This window comes from Bos mutus, chromosome 7, assembly GCF_027580195.1.
Source record: "Bos mutus isolate GX-2022 chromosome 7, NWIPB_WYAK_1.1, whole genome shotgun sequence".
Lineage (NCBI taxonomy): Eukaryota > Metazoa > Chordata > Mammalia > Artiodactyla > Bovidae > Bos > Bos mutus.
This window is the reverse complement of record NC_091623.1, coordinates 93,855,997-93,873,361: the sequence shown is the minus strand read 5'-3', so window position 1 is coordinate 93,873,361 and position 17,365 is coordinate 93,855,997. Positions and strand designations below refer to the sequence as shown.

The 17,365-nt window shown below is 40.7% G+C and overlaps 1 protein-coding gene across 5 annotated transcripts in view; it reads right to left on the bottom strand.

Annotated features, from left to right (window-relative positions):
- The window catches only part of ARHGAP26 (Rho GTPase activating protein 26), a 475,515-nt gene that overhangs the window by 116,088 nt on the left and 342,062 nt on the right, over positions 1–17,365 (bottom strand). The window lies entirely within an intron of this gene.

Genomic DNA, 17,365 nt, shown 5'->3' with positions numbered 1-17,365 from the left:
CTGGCCCAGGGAACCCTGCTTCCTGGAAAATTACTTAACTATTTCAAATTATATAATAATCCATTCTCAAGTTCAGTGTTATTATCATTTTCAAAGCATTTTACAGTTTTTAAAGTCCTTTCACATTATCACTGACTGACTTATTTTGAGGCTTATGTTCTCCAGTCTGGAGAGAGATGCCAGAGCACAGAGGAGGCATATAAGATGGTCGGTCCTTTGTGTGCCAACCTGATGCCACCAAGCACTGTGAACAGATCAGTTTCTGCTGGTGGTGATGTTTCCTTCAGTGGTTCACCTGCCACCTTGAGGTGGCACTGTCCCAAAAGGCAGGCCCTGGAAAGCTGCCTTAGCACCTTCCACTGCCTATCACGCACAAGGGACTGCTTTAAGCGCTAGGGATAAGGCCATGAAGAAGACGGACGGTCCAACCCATAATTCCCTGCTTTAAAAGCATATATTCTTTTGCGGTCAAACAGACAATCATCAAATAAAATCTACAATAGAAAGACAGCACCGGGGGGCTGTCTGCAGTTTGAGGCATGGTGGTGAGGAAAGGAGCCACGGGGAGGGAGGCATGTGCTAGCAGCCTGAAAGAGGGAAGGAAGCAAGCCATGTGGGTCTCTGGGAAAAGTGCTCCAAGGAAACAGAGAGCAGATGCAGGCAGCTGGCAGCACCAGTGAAAGCCAGTATCCCTGCCGCACAGCCAGCAAAAAAGAAGCTATCAGAAGTCAGGTCACGGACTTGAGGGCAGGAAACCTTGAGGACTTTGCAGGCCACTGTAGCTCCCCCGCCCCCACCATCCCCCACTCAACAAGATGATACTCCAGGAGAAAATTCTTTTTTTTTTTTAAATGTAATCCAGGAGAAATTCTGATCAGAAGGATAACATAATCAGTTATGCTTCTCTGTAGACTCAGAAAGGTCTCAACTACTAAGACTTAAATGCCTCTGTTCCATGAGATATAAGAGCTTCACAAGCTAGCATAATAAAGCCCCGTGAGAGGATGAGTTCACGACAGGCGAACACCAGAATATGCTACTTTTCATATTTATTTGACTAACTGAAATGTGTCAGCACTGTACTTTGTATCTATGTCTGTTAACATGGTAGGTCTCTGAAGCTATTCCACAGTTTTCCCTTAGTCATTATGCTAAGTCTTTTACCAACTTCTCTACAGGCAAGTCCATGAAAGATCAGAATGTTTAGCCAATAAGCTGGAAACCTAGAGTACATAACAGTCTCTAGGTGCTAGTTACCTGCTACCTAGCTAATAGTCACCCACAAAGAGCACCAATATTAAACATGGCATGTAAACATTTATAAAGCCCATTGAACTGAACCATCTTAACAACCTTTAATTAGTTAAAATAACAGATCTGTATGACTAGATCTATTTCACAGATGAAAAGTCAGGGATAAAAGGAACTACATCAAAGGTTAAGGGATTGGCCCTTTTCCATGTGGCTGAGCTCCAATAAGAACAATGGCTCCAAGACTGAACAGTCAGGGGTTCTCACTTTAGTTTGTTGCTGCATCTATAAACTGACCATAATCCTTTCATGAGGTACAATCAAGATTTCAAATCCACTGATGGGAGTGTGGGCAATGTTACTGGGAGAGAAACTGACAAATTGAGAGCAAGCAAGTGAATGAGAGAGAGAGAAACAGGTATGCATACACGCAAATATGGACACACATTTATGCACTGGGTAATCTATTTCTTTTCATGAAGATTTTTTTAAACAAAGGAAATAGCCCATCTGAATGGCATAGCTTTGAAAAGGAGTGTACTTTCACCTCAAAAAGGATACAGGCAGAAAATTACATTCCTTCCCATGAACCTGAAATAAATGAGACTTAGGTTGGAAAAGCTGGATTACTGGTGCACTGGGCCAAGGCACCAAAATGACTGAAATGTATAAACCTACATGTGCTATCAACGAACTTATGAGCTACATGTGGATAGGCAACTGACAGAGAAAATGATTATTTCACAGTGTCCTGAAAAATTCATGCCTCTTCATATACAAGAGCTGACACCCCCTGGAAAAGTTCTGGAGATCAGTTATTATGACCAATGAAAAATAAAATCCCAGATCTCTAACCTCCATGAAGAATCACATGAGTAGAACATCAACATTTTTATATAGGTTTACATTTCTGATGCTAAAGAATACAATTCTTTTTAAAAAAATTCAACAACATATGTTTCACAACTCATAAAAATTAGAAAAAAAATATGAGTGAATTACATCTTAATACATCTCCCCGTTCCTGAAACTCTATACCAACATCTAGCTCCTTGCTACACCTAAACTGCTATCTCCTAAAATGTCAATGTAGTCCAAGCTGAAGTGAAATAGCAGCTCATCTTATTTATCTATACCTATAAAATGTGTTTATATACAGTGGTACATGTTAGAATATGAGTGAATACACAAATCCTTCTGTTACATTTATTGCCTTAATCACAAAAATAGATTCATCAGGGAATTATGCCAGGAGAGTTATTACTTCAACACATGCCAGGCAAAACCTGGTTTATCCTCATAGGCAGCACCAAACTGAATTCTGCTACTCTGGAAGCAAATTATAAAACAAAGTACAGTGTCGACAAACAGGAATTACAGATCCAGTGTGTGAAAACTAACAATATCATTAGGCAGAGAACAGCAAATAATACCTGGGAAAAGAGACACAAATGACTCAAACAGTGCAGTTGAGATCTGGGCCCCAATCCCCTACCCTTCAGGCTCTTGGTGAGTGTCATTCATAAAGCCCAAATCCAGTACTTTTTGATGAGGAAGTCAAGGTGTTTAATGACAAGCTTCTGGAATGCTTCCAACTGTACAAGCTTCAAAGCCTAACACCTTAGCTCTTGTCATCCTGTTCTGCCCAGCTTGTTGGGAAAGGTGGGTGAAGAACGCCAAGCTGCTGGCAATGGAGACGAGAAGAGAATGTGGCACAGGCTAAAGAAACACTCTGAGGAAACAGTGGCACCCAAGCCCCAGGAGAAATGCCATCAGGAAGTGACTTCAGCAGACCAACCTGGATGTGTGTAAACCGCAAAGATGAATCAACGTAATGAACATCAGGAACTCAGGTAATGCCAAACCCCTCACCATGGCCCATGTGATTAGACCCTGCCTATCCGTCTAACCTCAGGTCATGCGGTTCTGCTCTCACTCTCAGCTCCAACTCCCCTGGACTCCTGCAGCCTCTTACACCTAACGACGTGTGATTCACCAACTAGGACAGCCCGCAACTCCTTCTAAGCACTGAAGCAGGGAACCAGAATGACAAGATCCCTGCTTTTGACATACTGGCATTCTATTCCAATTGGAAAGACAGTACATAGTACATTAGTAAGAATATCTGACTGTGAAAGTGACAAGAAGATATGAAACAGGAGCATATGATAAAAAACAGTGAGGAGCACCAATCTAAGTAGACTAGGGAAGGCCTCCCTAAAGGGAAGATGGTTGAGTTGAGCCTGTTCATCAGAATGCAGTCTGTAAGTCTACAGATGAGGAGACTACAAAGCACATGTATAAATGCACAGGCAAGTAAGAACTATCTTCAACCACAAACATCAGAGCCTGCCTGAGACCTCTTTAAAAGTTATATGCTAAATGAGTCTGGTTCCTTTTCCGCAGGAATCCCGAAGTCTTTGTCAACAGCTGTTTAACCCAAGTGGAAGCCCTGGGATCTTTGCCAATCCTATGGTTTCCCACACAATGATGGGAACGCCCTGAGGCTTTGGCAGCTCACCCCACCCCATCCACCTCTGTGGCCCCAACCCAGTTCGGAAGCGGCTCTTCCTGAAAACAAGTCACTAGCAGATCTACTGCTCAGTCTTGCAAACAGAAGGCCACCTTCCAGAAATTTATATGGAAGGAGAAAATCACATGGAAGGGAGAAAATCCTGGTGACAGGTGCCAGCATGTGGATGGGCTACGTAAAAAGCTAAGTAATCATTAAACAGGGGCAGGAAATAAACAAAGGAGAAACCCATTAGAAAGATCAAGTATGTGTGGCAAACTCGAGGGGAGGGAGTAGCAAGGTTCAGGGTGTCCTGCTACTCTGTGGAAGGTAGGATTCCACAGAAGGTAGGAGAGCGTATGAATTGGTGTTGGTGCTTAAAAAAAACAAATAGCAAGAGGCTTCAAGAAGTCAGAGCACAGTTCTAGATGTGGCTGTCTCCTGAAGCCTCAGTATAACTGTAAGTTCTTTAGACTCCTGATCCAATGAAGGCAGGATGCCTGTAAGAGCACCTTGGGCATCAAACGAGAGAGCTCGTTGCCAATGAGTCAGGGGTGTGAACCACAGTGGTCAGCTCAGCACAGGCAGTATCTTTGGATATGCAGATCTAAGAACCTCCTGCAAGGATGGTGGTCCTGCGAGGTTATAACATCTGGCTACATACACACAAACACACACACACACACACACACACGCATGTGTGTGCACATACCCACGTGCATGCATACACAACCCTACCCAGATGTACACTCCCTTAAACATGCACATCCCCACATATGACTCCCCCACCCTCAGCACAGACACAGAATGTGAAATTTACACACTCTGTGAATAAAATGTTTCTATCTCCCTTAACACAGAACCAGTAAATGTCATTCAGTTCAGTTCTGTCACTCAGTCGTGTCGCAACTCTTTGCGACCCCGTGAATCGCAGCATGGCAGGTCTTTTAAGGTGTAGTGACCATTTAAAAATAGCTATCCTTTTTCTTTCTCTTGGTGTTATCATCAGGGGGGAAAAAAACTAAGACTTAACTCCCTCCCCTGCCTGTTTTTTGGGGTGTTTTTTTTTTTGGTATTATAAGTGAAAAGCATCCATTGTGGTATAATGAAAAAGACAGCAAAACACAAAGAAAATAAAAATCACTCATAATTCCACTGAGCAGAAATAACTAAGTTTTACCCCATTTTTTAAGATTTACATGTTATGCCCTATGCTTTTCCCAGGCACACAAACATACATGGATACAGACATGTATCTTAATGTATCTTAATACAAGCCAGAATCATACTGTGTGTACACAATTTTATAACCTGTTTCTATTGCTCTACTATGAATTTTTCACATATCATTCACTGTCCTATTCTACATATTTAAGGTTTCTAGTATTCAACTGTATGGATCTGGACTTCCCTGGTGGCGCAGATGGTAAAGCGTCTGCCTACAATGCGGAGACCCGGGTTTGATCTCTAGGGCAGGAAGATCTCCTGGAGAAGGAAATGGGAACCCACTCCAGTATTCTTGCCTGGGAAATTCCATGGACGGAGAAGCCTGGTAGGGTACAGTCCATGGGGTCGCAAAGAGTCGGACACGACTGAGCGACTTCACTCACTCACTCACTGTATGGATATTCTATAATTTATTTAAGAAATCCTCTTTTATTGGATAATCCAATTGTTTTCAATACTGGCACATCTTTCTTTCTCTAGAATAAATTCACAGAAGTGGGATTTCTAGATTAAAGCGTATAAATACTTTTAATATATACTAGCAAACTGTCATCTAGGAGACTTCTATCCATTTACACCCCCACCTAGAATGTTTTAGTTCTCTGAGCCCTAAGGCAATACTATTTTGAAATTTTTAATAAGTAGTAAATGATATTGTACCTATCTCATTTTAAGTTGCATTTCTTTGATTAGTTACAGTACTGAATTTTTTCCAATTGTTTATTGACTCAACAACTTTGCTAAGGGTCCAGATAAAACAATTAGTCTTCTACAGAGCAGACCAAAAGTCTCAGGTAAAATAATAAGATACACCAGGCAAGGATGGCATCTTACTATATTTTTAAAAATAAACACAATTCTACATCTATTAAAGCATTCCTGTAATTATAATTCATCTATTGTTCATGCAATTTAATGGTCAAGGAAAAAAACTTAACATCAAATTCCTCTCTATGAGGCCAGGAAAGGGAGAATTTCCCTGGCCCAGCATTTGGTGCAGGAGAATAACTGGGTTTACAGGAGGGAAAAGTTCAGCAGTGTGTGCCCCGTTCATCAATGCAAGCCTTATTCATCAATGTACGCCCAGTACCTGGCAGGACAAGCACTTAACATTTGTGGGCTATTCTCAGGCTGGTGGTCAAGGGACTTGAAGGAACTCAAGCTTCAAAATATCAGCCCTGCTGATTTCAATATATTGCACCCATGCCAATGGGTACCAGGGCACTTGGGAGGCAGCATATAAATGATGTGGCTGCCAAAGAGGCCAAAAAAGGACCACCGTCCCTCTCTAATCTACTTCACAGGGAGCTTGTAAGGACAGAGCAACAAAAAGAGGTGAAAAGGGTTCTGAAGACTATCTGGTGCTGTGCCAAGTGGGATGAAGAGAAGGAGGACGCAGAGAACAAATTTAAACAGAAGCCTCGAGGAGGCAGGATTGATGGGTACATGCAGAGACTGCGTTATAATGAAGCAAGTCTTGGTATGAAATCAGCCTTTCTGTGAGCTGTGTATGGAGACAGCCTGTCTCCATGGACCCTGGGTGGGTGATAAAAACGGCATGGAGTGTAACCAGGGCACAAAGTCCTGAAAATAAACTTTTAACTGTGGGCTGAGGGGTCGCACAGAGTTGGACACGACTGAAGCGACTCAGCAGCAGCAGCAGCATGGCTGTTGGGCTCTTATTTATCATACAAAGGTTCTTCTTGATAGATTTTTCTTTCCATCTAGAGCGTTCTACAGCTTCTCTAGGACGTCCATTTGTGTGGAGTTAGTTTTATTTCTCCTTTTGGAATTTGCTGTGACTACTGAATCTGATGTTTCAGATCTTTCAGTTTAAGGTCCAATAGGAAGTCAGCTATTAGCAGAACTAAGCATGGTTGTGCACATTTTATGAGGGTCAGCATTTTGAGTCGGAGAAAAAAAAAAAATCCTACGATAAGAACTTATTCTAGGGAAGAGTAAAAAAAAAAAAAAAAAACTCACACAGCTTTGGCATGTTTGGGGTTCAATATAGAGGTCTTTGGTGAAGGAAACCTCTTGAAACAGCTGGGTGGCATTTCTATAAGGCCCTGACAGGAAAGATCCACACTCTGGTAATTCCTGATCAAGCAGATTGGAGCCCTGAGCCTGAGAGGCAGGAAGGTGGTGGGGGAAGAGTGGATGACAGTTTGGAAGGGATCTGGCGTGTGCCAAGAGCACAGGAGTGCCGCCACCCAGGCACCTACTAGAGGGGACAGAGAGGAGCTTCAAGGTCCGTGCCCTTGTCTCCTAGTTCCGCTGGCTTCCAGCTCCATGAACAACCTGGCCATGTATGTATAACAGACACACTCAATTATGAAACATGGCAGTAATCACTATAAGTGAGCCTGCAACCTTAAGCTCCTGTTGGAAAGGCTACTGCTGCTCCTGATTTCTGCTCCCCACCCTCCAGACTCCTGTACTACCAATGCCACTGAAGCCCTCCCAGAGATAGAACCTGTTGCCATGGTACCTGCTTTCCCCACTCTCAGGGAGGGCATGCTCCAAGCCATTATGAAAATAAAAAGCTTTTATGTTTCACCTCACCTCCTGTTTCTCTCTCTGTCTTGTCCAGTTAAATTTTGAGTAGTGCTCACAGCAGAAATTGAAATGTGGGCATTTCAATTACAGCAATAACAAAAAATTAATAATCCAGTTTCCACAAAGAGGGAAGGTACAAAATAACCGTTCAAAGGAACAGTGGATATGTGTTTGGGTTAGGTAGAGGAAAAGAAGAAAAAATGAAAAGTAATTAAAGAAAGACATTCTCTGAAGATCATTAGATCTGACAGACACCAAAGCACTGTCTGGTCATTTGCTGAGGAAAAGAGAGGAAGATAAGTCAGTAATGGTAATGGCTGATGAGAAAGAGTCCCCCGGAGGGCTGTTTCTTTGTTAACAGAAACCAAAAGAAGGAGTGAGAGCTGTCTGGAAGCCCAACCAAAGACACATTTGACTAGATCCCTGGAGAGAAATCCAAGGTGATATATCAGTCACAACCCTGTATTATGGGACTTATTGGTACCCACCATGGAATGCAGAATGAAAAAAATAATGAGAAAGCAATAAGAACAGTTGTACCATGAGTGGAGCAACTTTCTGTACTGTCCTTATCTCCAAAAAGGCATCCCTCCTGTCAGCACTCACTCCCATTCTCTCCTAACTCTGAGGTTATTGTCCATGAGGGAGCTGACCTGGCATGTGACTTCCTCCCAGGGATGCTTCCCAAGTGAGGAAAAGCTTCAGACCTCTATTTATGTCCGGAAAACGGAGAGAGATATATTGATCCACGTGGAGAAAGCAGCAGCAAAGGAGAAGCTTAGTTAAGTCCAGACCGCACCAAAGATGTTGAGGTTTCTTCTCCTGCTCACAAAGCCAGAGAAGTCCCTAAGGCAACTGCCAAGCAGTAACTGCTCTAGTTCGGTGCCTGGAATATCTAAAGATAGGAGAAAGAATGCTAACCCTCCACACTCAGACCACTGGAGGTGATTAAGCCTAAAATTATGAAGATGATTTCATAAAATAGATGATAATAAGTAGAACAAATAATGTCCAGCTATAAAATGCCACGCCTAATGGTTATCAGTCTAAAAAGCACTTTAACAACAGAGAAGTTCAAGGAGAAGAAAGTCGGTATCACTGAATTTGCTCATGCTGTACCACGACTTATGTTGCCAAGTACAAGGCTAGAGACAGAAAGTTCATTCACTACTTTCTAATGCCATGTGGGTCATGGATGTGTGGGCTTTTCTTTATAAGAGCTCTTTATATTGAAGATATAAAGAGATGTGGGAGCTCTTTATATTGAAGAGATCATTACAGATTCTCTATTTCTAGAGTGTTCTGCAGCTTCACTAAGATATCAACTTGTGTGGACTTAGTTTTATTCTATCCATTGGATGTGTGATTACTGAATCTGATGCTTCATATCTCTCAATTTAAGAAAATTCTCAGCCCTAAACTCATCAAATATTACCTCTTCCTATTCTCTTTAGTCTCACCTTCTAGCACATCTTAGAGACATATTTTCATTCTGCCTTCCATGTCTCTCTAAATATTTTCTGTTTCATTATCTCTCTGAACTGCAGTCTAGCAATCTTCTAAAATACATATTCCAGTTCATTCACTCTCTCCTCAGCTTTGTTTAATTTGGTATTTATTTGGAGTTTTTAATTTTAATGATTTTTTAAACTTCTATAAGTTCTATTGATTCTTCCAATGCTGCCTACCCTTCTGGGTTTAGTCCTTTCTTTATGTTTTTGGTTGTTGTTCAGTTGCTCAGTCGTGTCCAGCTCTTTGCGACCCCATGGACTGCAGCGCACCAGGCTTCCCTGTCCTTCACTGTCTCCCAGAGTTTGCTCAAACTCACGTCCATTGAGTCGGTGATGCCATCCAACCATCACATCCTGTCGCCCCCTTCTCTTCCTTCCCTCAATCTTTCCCAGCATCAGGGTCTTTTCCAAAGAGTTGGCTCTTCACATCAGGGGACCAAAGTACTGGAGCTGGAGCTTCAGCTTCAGCATCAGTCCTTTCAATGAATATTCAGAGTTGATTTCCTTAAGGAGTGACTGGTTTGATCTCCTTGCTGTCCAAAAGACTCTCAAGAGTCTTCTCCAACACCACAGTTCAAAAGCATCAATTCTTCAGCATTCAGCTTTCTTTATGGTTCAACTCTCACATCTGTATGTGACTACTGAAAAAAACCATAGCTTTGACTATATGAACCTTTGTTGGCAAAGCGATGTCTTTGTTTTTTAATACACCATCTAGGTTTGTCATAGCTTTCCTTCTAAGGAGTAAGCGTCTTTTAATTCCATGGCTGCAGTCACCATCTGCAGTGATTTTGGAGCCCAAGAAAATAAAATTTGGTACCGTTTCCACTTTTTCCCCTCCTATTTGCCATGAAGTGATGGGACTGAATGTCATGGTCTTCGTTTTTTGACTGTTGAGTTTTAAGCCAGCTTTTTTACTTTCCTCTTTCACCCTCATCAAGAGACTCTTCTTCTTTGCTTTCTGTCATGAGAGTGTGTCATCTGCCTATCTAAGGTTGCTGATATTTCTCCCAGCAATCTTGATTCCAGTTTGTGATTCATCCAGCCTGGCATTTTGCATGATGTACTCTGCATAGAAGTTAAATAAGCAGAGTGACAATATATAGGCTTGATGTACTCCTTTCCCAATTTGGAACCAGTCTGTTGTTCCATGTCCAGTTCTTACTGTTGCTTCTTGACCTGCATATGTTGCTCAGGAGACAGGTAAGGTGGTCTGGCATTTCCATCTCTTCAAAAAGTTTTCACAGTTTGTCGTGATCCACACAGTCAAAGGTTTTAGCATAGTCAATGAAGCAGAAGTAGATGATTTTCTGGAATTCCCTTACTTTTTCTATGATATAACAGATGTTGGCGATTTGATCTCTGGTTCCTCTGCCTTTTCTAAATCCAGCCTGTACATCTGGAAGTTCTTGGTTCAAATATTACTGAAGCCTAGTTTGAAGGATTTTGACCATTATCTTGCAAGCATGAGAAACAAGTGCAATTGTACGGTAGTTTGAACATTCTTTGGCATTGTCCTTCTTTGGGATTGGAATAAAAACAGACCTTTTCCAGTCCTGTGGGCATTACTGAGTTTTCCAAATTTGCTGACATATTGAGTGCAGCATTTTCACAGCATCATCTTTTAGGATTTGAAACAGCTTAGCTGAAATTCAAACACCTCCACCAGCTGCTTGCAGTAATGCTTCCTAAGGCCCACTTCACTTCACACGCCAGGATGGATGGCTCTAGGTAAGTGACCACATCATCATTAAGACCTTTTTTGTCTAGTTCTTCTCTGAATTCTTGCCATCTCTTCTTAATCCCTTGCTGTTTCTGCTGTTGTGCATAATTCTGCTATTATGTCCATCTTTGCATGAAATGTTCCTTTGGTATCTCCAATTTCCTTTTAGAGATCTCTAGTCTTTCACATTCTATTGTTTTCCTCTATTTCTTTGCATTGTTCACTTAAGAAGACTTTCTTATCTCTCCTTGCTATTCTTTGGAACTGTATCTTCAATTGGGTATATCTTCTTTCCCTTTCTCCTTTGCCTTATGCTTATCTTCTTTTCTCAGATGTTTCTAAGGCTTCCTCAGATAACCACTTTGCTTTATGTTTTTAAACATATTTATTTTACAGTCTCTGTGGGATTTTTCTGTTACTGTTTTATTATCGGCATTTTTAAAATTCTGATACTCCTGTACATTACTCCCAGTGACTCTAGTTGATAACAGATTATTTTTCCTGTGTGTTTATGATTCTGAACTTATCTGTAGAGGAGCTTTATTTATGGAAATACTAAGTACTTCAGATGAAGTACATACTCAAGAAGTATCACTGAGTGATGTTGGTAAAATAAACTTGAATGAGGTCATAAATTTCCTTACAGATCCCAGGCTGAGATAGTGAAGTAAATTCCCTACTGTACTCCTGTGCTACAAGTGAGTGATTGAGTGAGTGAAGTCGCTCAGTCGTGTATGACTCTGCGACTCCATGGACTGTAGCTTACCAGGCTTCTCCATCCATGGGATTCTCCAGGCAAGAATACTGGAGTGGGTTACCATTTCCTTCTCCAGGGGATCTTCCCAACCCAGGGATCAAACCCAGGTCTCCTGCATTGGAGGCAGACGCTTTAACCTCTGAGCCACCAGGGAAGCCTGTACTCCTGTGCTACAAAGTAGATTAGTGAAGCAACTGACAAACAACTAATCTCAAAAATATACAAGCAACTCCTACAGCTCAACTCCAGAAAAATAAATGACCCAATCAAAAAATGGGCCAAAGAACTAAATAGACATTTCTCCAAAGAAGACATACAGATGGCTAACAAACACATGAAAAGATGCTCAACATCACTCATTATCAGAGAAATGCAAATCAAAACCACTATGAGGTACCATTTCACACCAGTCAGAATGGCTGCGATCCAAAAGTCTACAAATAATAAATGCTGGAGAGGGTGTGGAGAAAAGGGAACCCTCTTACACTGTTGGTGGGAATGCAAACTAGTACAACCACTATGGAGAACAGTGTGGAGATTCCTTAAAAAACTGGAAACAGAACTGCCTTATGATCCAGCAATCCCACTGCCGGGCATACACACTGAGGAAACCAGAAGGGAAAGAGATACGTGTACCCCAATGTTCATCGCAGCACTGTTTATAATAGCCAGGACATGGAAGCAACCTAGATGTCCATCAGCAGATGAATGGATAAGAAAGCTATGGTACATACACACAATGGAGTATTACTCAGCCATTAAAAAGAATACATTTGAATCAGTTCTAATGAGGGGGATGAAACTGGAGCCTATTATACAGAGTGAAGTAAGCCAGAAGGAAAAACACCAATACAGTATACTAACGCATATATATGGAATTTAGAAAGATGGTAACAATAACCCGGTGTACGAGACAGCAAAAGAGACACTGATGTATAGAACAGTCTTATGGACTCTGTGGGAGAGGGAGAGGGTGGGAAGATTTGGGAGAATGACATTGAAACATGTAAAATATCATGTAAGAAACGAGTTGCCAGTCCAGGTTCGATGCACAATACTGGATGCTTGGGGCTAGTGCACTGGGACGACCCAGAGGGATGGTATGGGGAGGGAGGAGGGAGGAGGGTTCAGGATGGGGAACACATGTATACCTGTGGCGGATTCATTTTGATATTTGGCAAAACTAATACAATTATGTAAAGTTTAAAAATAAAATAAAATTAATTAAAAAAATAAAATAAAATCCAGGCCACATTTTCGATGAAAGTGAAGCTGTCCAGGATCCAAGATTAAGGCAGGAGTCTCAGTTTTAACTCCTCCTATCCTCAAGCAGCCCCCAGGTCTCATCTCCATCCACACAAGATTTTAAAATCCAAGGTAACTGGCACTGATTACCTGACATTCCTCTAACTTCCCAATGCCTAACTGTCCTGCCTTCCTAGGACAGTTACAATGTCAGCAGGCTCTTATTAATTTTCTAGGGAAAAGTAATTTTTGCTTGACTTTGTACTTACTACTGATGAGGATTCAGTCTCTGGGAAGATAGATTTCAACTTGTGTTAAAATGGGTAAGTTTGCATATATTTTTGTCTGATAGAGAGGCAAATAATTTCTGTCCAGGAGACAAAATAATCTCATAAATTAAGATTTTTGTTGTCCTACTGAACATTAACCAGTTACCAGTTATGAGTCTAACTCACTGATCTTATTTTCAGTGCTTTTTTCTTTCATCAACTATATAAATAAGTTAGGAGCCTCATAAATTTTTGACATGTCCTCTTTCTATACTTTTTAAAAAATATTTTTAAAATTTTTTGAAAACTGTACACTAATTCTACTGGGAATCTATCACATGTAAGGCAAAGTGTTAACTTCTTTATATATGTTGTATGATTAAATTCAATTCCCATGAGGGAGGGGTGATTATTGCACTTTGACAGATGAGGAAACTGAGGCCCAGAGAAACTGAATAATCTATTCAAGGTCACCAGGCCAAGAAGGAACTGAGCTATGATTCAAATCCTATGCTCTCTGTTTTTTTTAATTTGTTTTTTAATAGGAGGAAAATTGCTTTACAAGCTCATGTTCTTTTGTCTTCATAATGTAATGAAGTGATATTATTTTCCTATAACATCTACCCACTGGTGTTAATACCACAAGGAGTTGTCCATTTCTTTTCAAGACAAAATATTCCAGCTAATGCAAATTAAAACCACACTAACTTTTAAAAACAAGTAAATAATTTGAAGGTAGATAATTCAATCTGTGTTTCACATTTATCTTACACACAACTTAATCTCCTAATGATTATTCCCATGAACTGATTTTATGTTAAAGTTGAACTCACCACTAAAGGTAATATAATTATTTAAAAAGTAACAGGTATGCTACCCAATGCAAAGACCAAGGAAGTCTATATGGTTTGTACTGTAACATTTCAACTTATGGTGAAATATACCAAGAACATCTGCAGAACAGGAAGAGTCTAAAAGGGAATTTAACATGAGAATTCTAAACTTTGAATTTCAAATTATTTAATTAAACAGGCTCTCAAAAACAGAAAACAAGAAAGAGCTGCAATCAGCTCTTTTCAATAAGTAAAAAGGTACAGTATAGAATTCTGAGAAGTTAGGAACCTGAGTTTGAGCCACTTTTTAAAAATTGAAATTCTACAAAAATCAATTTTCAAAAATCTGTAGATTTTTGTAATCTAAAAAAAAAATGCCCCACTTAAACTGTCATCAAACAAGATATACTAAAGATATCTGAATCAAAAAATACTAGATGTTAATAGGCAACACAGGGGAATTTTCAGATAAGTTCTGCAATCATAGTAAAAGCGAAAGTGTTAGTCACTCAGTCATGTCCCACTCTTTGTGACCCTATGGACTGTAGCCCTCCAGGCTCCTCTGTCCATGGAATTCTCCAGGCAAGAATACTGGAGATGGTTGCCATTTCCTTTTCCAGGGGATCTTCCCTGACCCAGGGATTGAACCTGGGTATCTTGCATTGCCAGATGGATTCTTTACTATCAATCGTGTTCGTCGCTCAGTCATGCCCAGCTCTTTGTGACCCCATGGACTGCAGCCCACCAGGCTTCTCTGTCCATGAGATTTTCAATCAAAGAATTCCTCAAATTCTCAGAGTATTACTTCTATACAAGTAAGTAAATTTGCTTTAATATACAAGGAAATTTCTTCAAATTCTTTCCTTGTTCTTCTTAAAGGAAGAGGCAGGAATAATCATATTTAATAGAAGGTGATTTTGGTTTAAGCTGTTAACAGGGGTTTTCAAAGTGTGGTCCATGGACTCCTGAAGGATCTCCAGGACCTTTTCAAGGCTTCCATGAGATGCAATAACAAGTGTATGTAAAAATGCTCATGCCTTAGCACTAATCTAGCAGTGGCACCAAGCTGTACCAGTAATCACTGTACTCTTTACCACCACAGACTCACATGTTAAAGAAAAAAACAAACAAAAAATACCCTAGAGAAAGTAGTAACAATTATTAATTTGATTAAACCCTGACTGTTTACTTAGCACACGTTTTTAAAATTTTATATATATATTTAACTTTCTCTCTTGTATTGGGGTACAGTTGATTAACAATGTTGTGACGATTTCAGGTGGACAGTGAAGGGACTCAGCCATACATATACATACATCCATTCTCCCCCAAACAAATATTTTTTAGATTGTAATGAATAGGAAATAGGCACGAAGTACTTCTATTACATACCAGAACTGACGTGAGGGAGAGCAGTTGTGCAATTATTTGAGCTGCAACTAAACTAACCTCTTTTCTCATGAAACACCATTTTAGCTTGAAAGAACACCTGAGAGACTGTGGTTACTCAGACTTCGGTATTTGGCAGACATTTTTCTCAGAAATGAACCAAGTTGAGTCTGTCACTGCAAGGAAAACAACTGACAGTATTTGGTATAATGATAAAATTCATTCTTTCAAGCAGTAAGTATAATTTTAGAAAATTTGGATTTGCCACCATGAGTCTGATAGGTTCCCAATACTTAAGGACTACCTGAAAAATGCTATCGGTAGTGATACTAATAAATACTATTTTTAAAAAATATATTGTATGATGAAATATGCCCAAACTGGAAGATTTTAATCAATATTTTTTCAAATGACCAACCTACATTTAAAAAATCATGCATGGGTAAAATTATGCATCCCGGGTTTTATAATCTTATGCATCTCAGACTAATAAATTTAACCATTCTGTCAAAAGCCAGGATGACACAATGCACCCTATATGCCATACTGTGATAGGTCCTGGGAACGAAGGCGTGAGCAAACCAACAGGTGGTCCCTGAACTCTGCACTCTTGCAGGGTTCGTACTTTAGTAGATGATAAACATTCATCAGATAATGGCTCACATTAAAGAAACGGTACAGTAGTTGAGAGTCCTCTATGAAGGAAAGGTTACAACCTCAGAAGCATGAAAAACAGAAGACTTTACTAAACTGAAGATGGAAAGAAGAGTTCCAGAGGACCAGTTGCACCAACTTCACCTGGGAACTTGTCAGAAATGCCAGATCCCAGGCTCTTCCAAGAACTGCTGAAGGAGAATCTGCATTTTAATAAGCTTCCTAAGTCATTCCCGCTTTAGAAGCACTCACTGTTCTAAAGAATGTACAGGCATTCATTCTATGAAGGAAGAATACTCTTGAAGAGGTAACAGTCCCAGGCACTATGGTCAGAGGAGGGTGTGTTTGAAGAACTCAAAGAAAGCTATAGTGGCTGGAACAGAAAGAGCCTGGGAAGGATGGTACGGGAGCTCTCAGGGGCTAGCAGACACTGAACCTGGGCGTGAGTAAACAGAGGGATTAGAATGCTACCTCCTGAACTCCATCAGACAGGCCTTCCGGCACTAAACTGATTTTCAAACAAACCCAACAGTTAGATTCTCATCCTTTTACAGTTGCCGAAGGGCAAATTCCTTTAATTCCAATGAAAGAACCAAGCTCTTATAGCACAAGTGGCAACAGCTCTGGTTCCCCACAATGAAACAATAGGGCAGCTTTGCAAAGCCTTAATTTGAATGTGTGTAAGAGAGCATATTAACTTCTTGAAGCCTTGGAGGCCCCTCATTACTAGCAAGGCCTGAACTCTTAAGAATGAGTGACTGTGCTCTTAATTCTGCGTAAATCTTTATTCTCTGTTTATTTGGGCCCTCTGATATCAAACGTGGGTCACAATGTCACTGATCCTGGTGAACACTGTATCTAGTCCTTGGGAAACTGAATGGAACATGACCCAGCAGGACAAACTCTAAAGGCTGTACTGCAGGAGCTGTACCAAAGAGATGCAGTCAACACATATTTGAGAGATGGAGAGATAGAGACAGAGAAAAAGAGAGAGAGAGAACATGACCCACAGCTTTGTGGCTCCAGGTATTCATGGATGTCTGAGCATGGAAGGAACCAATTATGCCCAGCAGTCCCCTCTGTACTGACTAAAACAAGTCGTATGAAGACCCCCAGGAAGGAGGAAGACTCCCAGTGTGGATGGAGACTACAGAAGAGAATTTACACTGGAAGCATCTCAGCAGCAGCCTGAAGTGCTGGGAAGGGCAGGAAATACCTTGATTAAAACAAGGAAGATTGGCTCAATCTCCAAGCTAATAAACCCTAAAGTAATGTCCAAGGTGAAGACAACTCAAGGGCAGAATTTTCTCATTGTGGAGCTCTACACTAAGGTCACAGGTGTGGATTTAGGTATACTGGCAAAAATTGCAGTATGATAAACAAAAAATAAAAATGGAGGCCTAGGTTCATTTCCTCCAAAGTCAAAATTCTAAAT